The sequence below is a fragment of the Staurois parvus genome, unplaced genomic scaffold, assembly GCF_062004578.1.
Source record: "Staurois parvus isolate SC_StPar_1 unplaced genomic scaffold, SC_StPar_1.0 ptg000132l, whole genome shotgun sequence".
Classification (NCBI taxonomy): Eukaryota; Metazoa; Chordata; class Amphibia; order Anura; family Ranidae; genus Staurois; species Staurois parvus.
In genome coordinates, this window is record NW_028317928.1 from 6,209,925 (window position 1) to 6,216,663 (window position 6,739).

The following is a 6,739-nucleotide window of genomic DNA, read 5'->3' on the forward strand; positions in this document are numbered from 1 at the left end:
ACAGCTTGTCACATGGTACAAGGCTGTTGTGAATAGCCCTGTACCATGTGATCTCTGTGATCATTCACAGATTTCACAAGTAGTAAGCAATGATGTCAGAAGTGACATCTTGCTTACTACTCTTCATGTGATCACTGATTGGCCAACCCCACACAGAGGTCCCGTACAACGATCGGTGTTCCACTATGTCCGGAGGACACAGTGGGCACCGGATCACGGTGCTGCGCGCTCCCAGGGAGACCGCACAGGCAGGGGGCGGGGAGGCCATTTATAAACGGACAACCGCCCCTGCACTGCCACCGTCCGGCCGTTTATATACATGGGCTGGACGGGAAGTGGTTAAGTTAATCATTTTTTTGTCATATTCATTATGTTAGAACAACTAAGTTTTGTAATTTGTTTCCTATATTTGGATTCCTTTTGTATATTCGTTATTTTCAAATCAATTCAAAATTAGTTTTCAAAATTGGCTATATTCTTTCTATTTTTTTCTAGTCTATTTTTTCTATTCTTTTCTAGTCTATGCTGCTCTATTCTGTTTTATTCTATTGTATGCCTTTATTTTTTGTTCCATTCTATTCTATTCTGTTTTATTCTATCCTATTCTACTCTATTCTTTTCTGTTCTATTCTATTTTACTCCTTTATTTTCTATTGTATTCTTTTATTTTCTATTCTATTCTGTAAAGCAGCCTAAGTAGAAATCATCATCTTATTTCACTTTTAGTTCCACAAAGTTCAGAAGACGGCTATATTCATTATGTTTTATTCTATTCTATTTTTTCTATTCAGTTCATGGTGACTAACTAATAGCCACACAGTGAAGTGGAAAATTGAGAATCTTCACAGACAAGTACAGTAGTATATTTTTTGTATTGTGTTTTGGGTTGCTTCTTATGCATCACTAATAAGCATTATTTTTTATATTGCTTTTTCTCTTTTTTTTTCCCTTTTATACCTACACTAGTCGTCATACCTGTTTAACAGCAAACACATTTCCACAGGGGTGCTCAACCTTTTGAAGAGTGAGGGCCACTTAAGTAATTTGGTAACCAGTTGCGGGCCACAACAAATTGAAATGGTTCCGATGTTCACATTTTTATTTTGAATAGCATAATAAACATTTTCCTTCTGCAGCCACTGAATGCCATCTGTAGAGGAGGAGAAACCGCCTTGCAGCAGTTGCAGGAGGAAAATGGAGAGGATCATTTCCCCACTGCCATTCCTGTCCAAGGGTAAAACAGAATGTGACAGGGAGGCCACACAGGCACCCTGGAGCATGGGATCAATGGTTGGGGTATGTGGTAAAACAGGTAAAAACATGTCCCAACTATGGAGTTTTACCACCCCCCAAACTGCAAATTTAAATGAGCCCTTAGTGTCCTGACCCCCCTATAAGACTGCTTTCACACTGATGTGCCGTGGTTTACGTGCATTGCTGGTGCCCCTTGTGGGTTAGCTGCGCTTTGCCATAGACTTCTATTAGATCTTGTGGGTGTGGTGCACTTTCTGAAAATGCATCAAAATTCCTGCATTCAGTTTGAAGTCGAGGGTCACATCGGAGGGCTCCGAGGGCCACAATGTGACCTGAGGGTCAGAAGTTGTGCACCCCTGTTTTACTCCATGCCACATGAGCAGTTTATTTACAGTGAAGGAAATGCATATATCCGATGCTGATTTTGAATGTTTGCCCACTCACAAAGAAATGATCGGTCTAAAAATCGAATGTTCGGTGTATTGTAACACTGAGAGACAGAATAGCAACAACAAATTCAGCAGAAATGCATGTCTAACAAATGATGACTGATTTACATGTTCATGAGGGAAATAAGTATTGGATCCCCTTCATGAAACATGACTTAGTACTTGGTGGCAAATCCCTTGTTGGCAATCACAGAGGTCAGACGTTTCCTGTAGTTGGCCACCAGGTTTGCACACATCTCAGGAGGGATTTTGGCCCACTCCTCTTGGCAGATCTTCTCCAGGTCATTAAGGTTTGGTGGCTGACATTTGGCAACTCGAAATTTCAGCTCCCTCCACAGATTTTTAATCGGATTAAGGTCTGGAGACTGGCTAGGCCACTCCAGGACCTAAAAGTGCTTCTTCTTGAGCTACTCCTTTGTTGCCTTGACCATGTGTCTTGGGTCATTGTCATGCTGGAACACCCATCCACGACCCATTGTCAATGGCCTGGCTGAGGGAAGAAGGTTCTCACCCCGCTTGCCCCGTCCATCATCCCTTTGATGCAGTGCAGTTGTCCTGTCCCCTTAGCAGAAAAACACCCCCAAAGCAGAATGTTTCCACCACCACGTTTGACAGTTGGGATGGTGTTCTTGGGGTCATACGCAGCATTCCTCCTCCACCTCCAAACACGGCAAGTTGAATTGATGCCAAAGAGCTCGATTTTGGTCTCATCTGACCACAACACTTTCAACCAGTCCTCCTCTGCATCATTCAGATGTTCAGTGGCAAACTTCAGATGGGCCTGGACATGTGCTTTCTTGAGCAGAGGGACCTTGCGGGCACTGCAGGATTTCAATCTTTGTCGGCGTAGTGTGTTACCAATTGTTTTCTTGGTGACTGTGGTCCCAGCTGCCTGGAGATCATTGACAAGATCCTCACGTGTAGTTCTGGGATGATTCCTCACTGTTCTCATGATCATTGACACTCCACACGGTGAGATCTTGTATGGTGCACCAGACCTAGGGAGACTGACAGTTGTGTTGTGTTTCTTCCATTTGCGAATGATTGCACCAACTGTTGTCACCTTCTCATTAAGCTGCTTGGCGATAGTTTGATAGCGCAGTTCAGCCTTGTGTAGGTCTACAATCTTGTCCCTGACATCCTTGGACAGCTTTTTTGTCTTTGCCATGGTGGAGTTTGGAATCTGATTGTTTGATTGCTCCTGTGGACAGGTGTCTTTTATACAGGTAACAAAATGAGATTAGCAGCACTACCTTTAAGAGACTGCTTCTAAACTCAGCTTGTTACCTGTATGTTACCTGGTAGCCAGAAATCCTGCTGAATGATAGGGGATCAAATACTTATTTCCCTCATGAACATGCAAATCAGTGCATCATTTGTTAGACATGCATTTCTGCTGAATTTTATGTTGCTATTCTGTCTCTCAGTGTTACAATACACCGAACATTCAATTTTTAGACTGATTATTTCTTTGTGATTGGCAAACATTCAAAATCAGCAGGGGATCAAATACGCATTTCCTTCACTGTAATGCTTTATACAGAAGAATTAAAGAAACATTCCATTGGATATTGTCCAACAAACCTTTTGCCAGTCTGGATTGGAGATCTTTCACTTGCTGATCCAAGATACTAACTTGTTTTTTGAGAGCTTCAGTTGCTGAGAAAAGAGGAAATGATACATGGTTAAGTCTTCAGGACAAAATTAATTGATTTGTGCCAATAAACATGCTGATGTGCAAAACAGGTAAGTGGTTTATTCCTTTTGGATCTGCTTTGTAAGATTCAAAAGCTAAGTGTGACCTGGAGTAGAAGAAACATGTAGGCCGGTGCAGTCTATTTCCTCTACTGTAGGTGGTGCTCAATCAGAGCGGGACTGCAGCTGGAGGGGAAGTCAAGGGAAAATTGGTTTCTTTATAGTTCCCTCAGTTCCTGGGAGCAGTGTTCCAATTGGCTACGCTGCATCCAGTTGACCCTGATAGCCATCTTGGGCCATGCAGAGTCTGTAAAGTCCCTGCCCTCAGGTTTTGGAGCACATTTCCGAGGTGGCTAGTGTAGAGAGAGAATACCCATCTGTCAGGGTCAGCACTAGTGGCAGGGAGAGGTTTTGGAGGAGTAGGGAAAGCTCAGGGCCTAATCACATGGAAGAAAAATATAGTTGAAATATATTTTAAAGATATTCTTTTCAAATATATTGCCATATATTTTGGCCATATTCAATATATTTCAATATCTATCTATCTATCTATCTATCTATCTATCTATCTATATATCTAAAAATATATAAAGTAATAAAATAAATATATATATAAATATATATAAATAAATACTGTAAATATATATATATATATATATATATATATATATATATACACAAATATATATTTAATATGGCCAAAATTGTAGTATTTCAAATATATGGCAATATATTTGCGAAGAATATTTTTAAAATATACTTCAAATATATTTTTCTTCCATATGGATACGTCTGCACTGCAGCAAGCTTCCTATTGGGTTGGACCAGCCAGACCGCATTCAACCCCCCCCTTGGCAAGCACTGTTTTCAGTTTGGGCCTGCTGCATTGACTGTAAGTTCCCAGTTGGGTAAGCTCCCGTCGGATTGTTATACTGTATTCAAGTTGTTCTGCAATACGTCGGTTATTGCACTTTGGACCTCTGAGATTTTACTGCCTGCCATACAGCACCTACCCAACCAACATAATTAAAAGGAATAACACAACATTGAATATGGAGAACCCATTGTAGCTATCCCTGCATGGTTGACGTAGTGTTCCACATGGGCAACGCAACTATAGCAGGGCCTCAGAAAAGCTCATCTCTTTCCGGGAATTGTAAGGTAAAGAAAGACATATTTGGGAGATGCTCTATCAAGGCTATGAAAACATTTTCAGGGGTCCATAGTAAGGAAGTTTTTCTGCCAGTTGGATCAATCATATTCACATGTCACATGGTAATGACAGTCTATAAAGTCCTTCAGCAAGGATGGACCAGAAAGTGCCTATCGTACAAAAAATTCAGGATTTATCACTGCTTCATACATTATTTATTTCACGGATGAAACATCCAATGCAATTATTTTATCCAGTACTTGAAAGCTCACATGACTTGGCAAAATATATTTGTTATTACTTAAGAAACAACTTAATACTCACAATTCATAGAACATAAATGTAAGAGTGAGGGAAATTTGTTTTCTCACCAAAAGCTGCGCTGTCTCCTTTGTCTCCTTTAGGCCCAGAAGGTCCCTGCGGTCCACTTGGTCCAGGTGGCCCAGCAATGCCTTGTGGTCCCTGTGATCCTGGTGGTCCTGGTTGGTCAAATCAATATATTTATAATACTTTCTTTAAAAACAACACACACTTTTTATCTACACTTAAACTCAAAAGGCTAAAGAATTGCTGAAATAAAATGTAGCATACTGCTATCTGCTCATTGTAGGGCCTCATTTTTAAAAGGAGCTCCTTGACGCTCTATTATTAAAACATCTACCACACTTTTCAACGTCTGATTGCTGATTCTACAGGAAGAGAGCTTCCCTTGGATCTCCCCTGTGCACTGGTGGCTTCAGCAGGGTCCGTTGCTAGTAAGCTTGTTGGTAGAAGGCCCTGGGGTCCTGGTTACGCCAGGCTGAGTTGCCCTCAGGGTGTCCCCCTTACAGTTGATATGATGGGCCCTGGGGAACCACATAGAAGATTCCACTGGGCTATCGGCGTCACTTGAGCCAGAAAAAAAGTGCTCTCCTGATTCAGGCCTTACACTAATGGACCCTGCTTTGCCCCGTAGGCGCAAGCTTCATTTCCAGGAGATGTCCCCATACAGAGGTTAGGAAAAGTTTACTTGATCCATAGAAGCAGAGATATTTTCTTACTTCAGCCTTGGAAGGTGCTTAAGTTACAAAACGTTCAGCATAGTGGTGTGAAAGAAGAGATGAGAGACCCAGGACTCATGGGAGGGTGTTTCAGAGTCCAGCAGCACATGGGAGGGGTATGTAAGTAGTCCCAAAAATGCATAAAGTAATAATAATATAATCCACCACTCCAGAAATCCCCTAAGAAAATGCGAAATCAATAAAGCCCAACTGCCAACATGTTGACCTGGTCCGGTATAACCACAGGGAAAACCTCAAACTCAGGAAGCTCTCCTAATGTATCCTCACTCAAAGTGTCCTTTTCCTACCAGGGCCAGGGATGGCATTTGACCCTACTGACTCCTAAGTCTTCCCCGACTCCTGTCTATGGGGACAAAAAGGAAATTACAACAGGCCACTATTGTGCCCTACCCTACACATTGATAGGCTCCACTTGACCTGCCATGGTAAATGACAGCAGCGGCACCTTCTCCCAGAGAAGAGTGCTGTCATGTATATTCGTCTCCTTTCAACCAGATCGATTTGACAGTTGTGGGTGAAGGAGGAACAGCTACAACACAGATCAGAACAGGACAAAGCGTTATGTGAATTCGGTCCCCTGGGAGTTTAAAAATATACATTTTTTTATTTGTGGTGATACATCTTCGTTCACTTGATTTGGTTAAGTTCTCATTTAGACAGAGAGAGCCTGAAAGCAAACAGCTCCTATCTTTAACCCCTTCACGCCTAAGGGTAAAACAAATCTAAATGCCGAAGAACAATTTTGCACTGTTGACATGTGTTAGTAAAACCGTACATATCATCACAACTACTTTGTACATCCAGGTGAATTGCACCTTGTTTTTTCAGGATAAACTGGGCTTTCATTTGGTGGTAAATGGTAATGGATATCTCCTGATTTTTTTTTTTTATTATCAAAGGAAAACTGGCCCAAAATAGTAAAAAAAAAATATTTTTTATTTAGCTGTGTATTTCTTGTTACTACCATAACCTACCACCAAAGAACAACCCAAAATAAATTTCCCAGCTCTTGACAATCTCAGTGATACCATATCTGTGTATGTTATTTGTTGTTTGTACCCATACTACAGCCCAGAAACAATAGTGCGCCTTTTGTTTTTGTCTTTTTTTTTAACCTAAAACACACT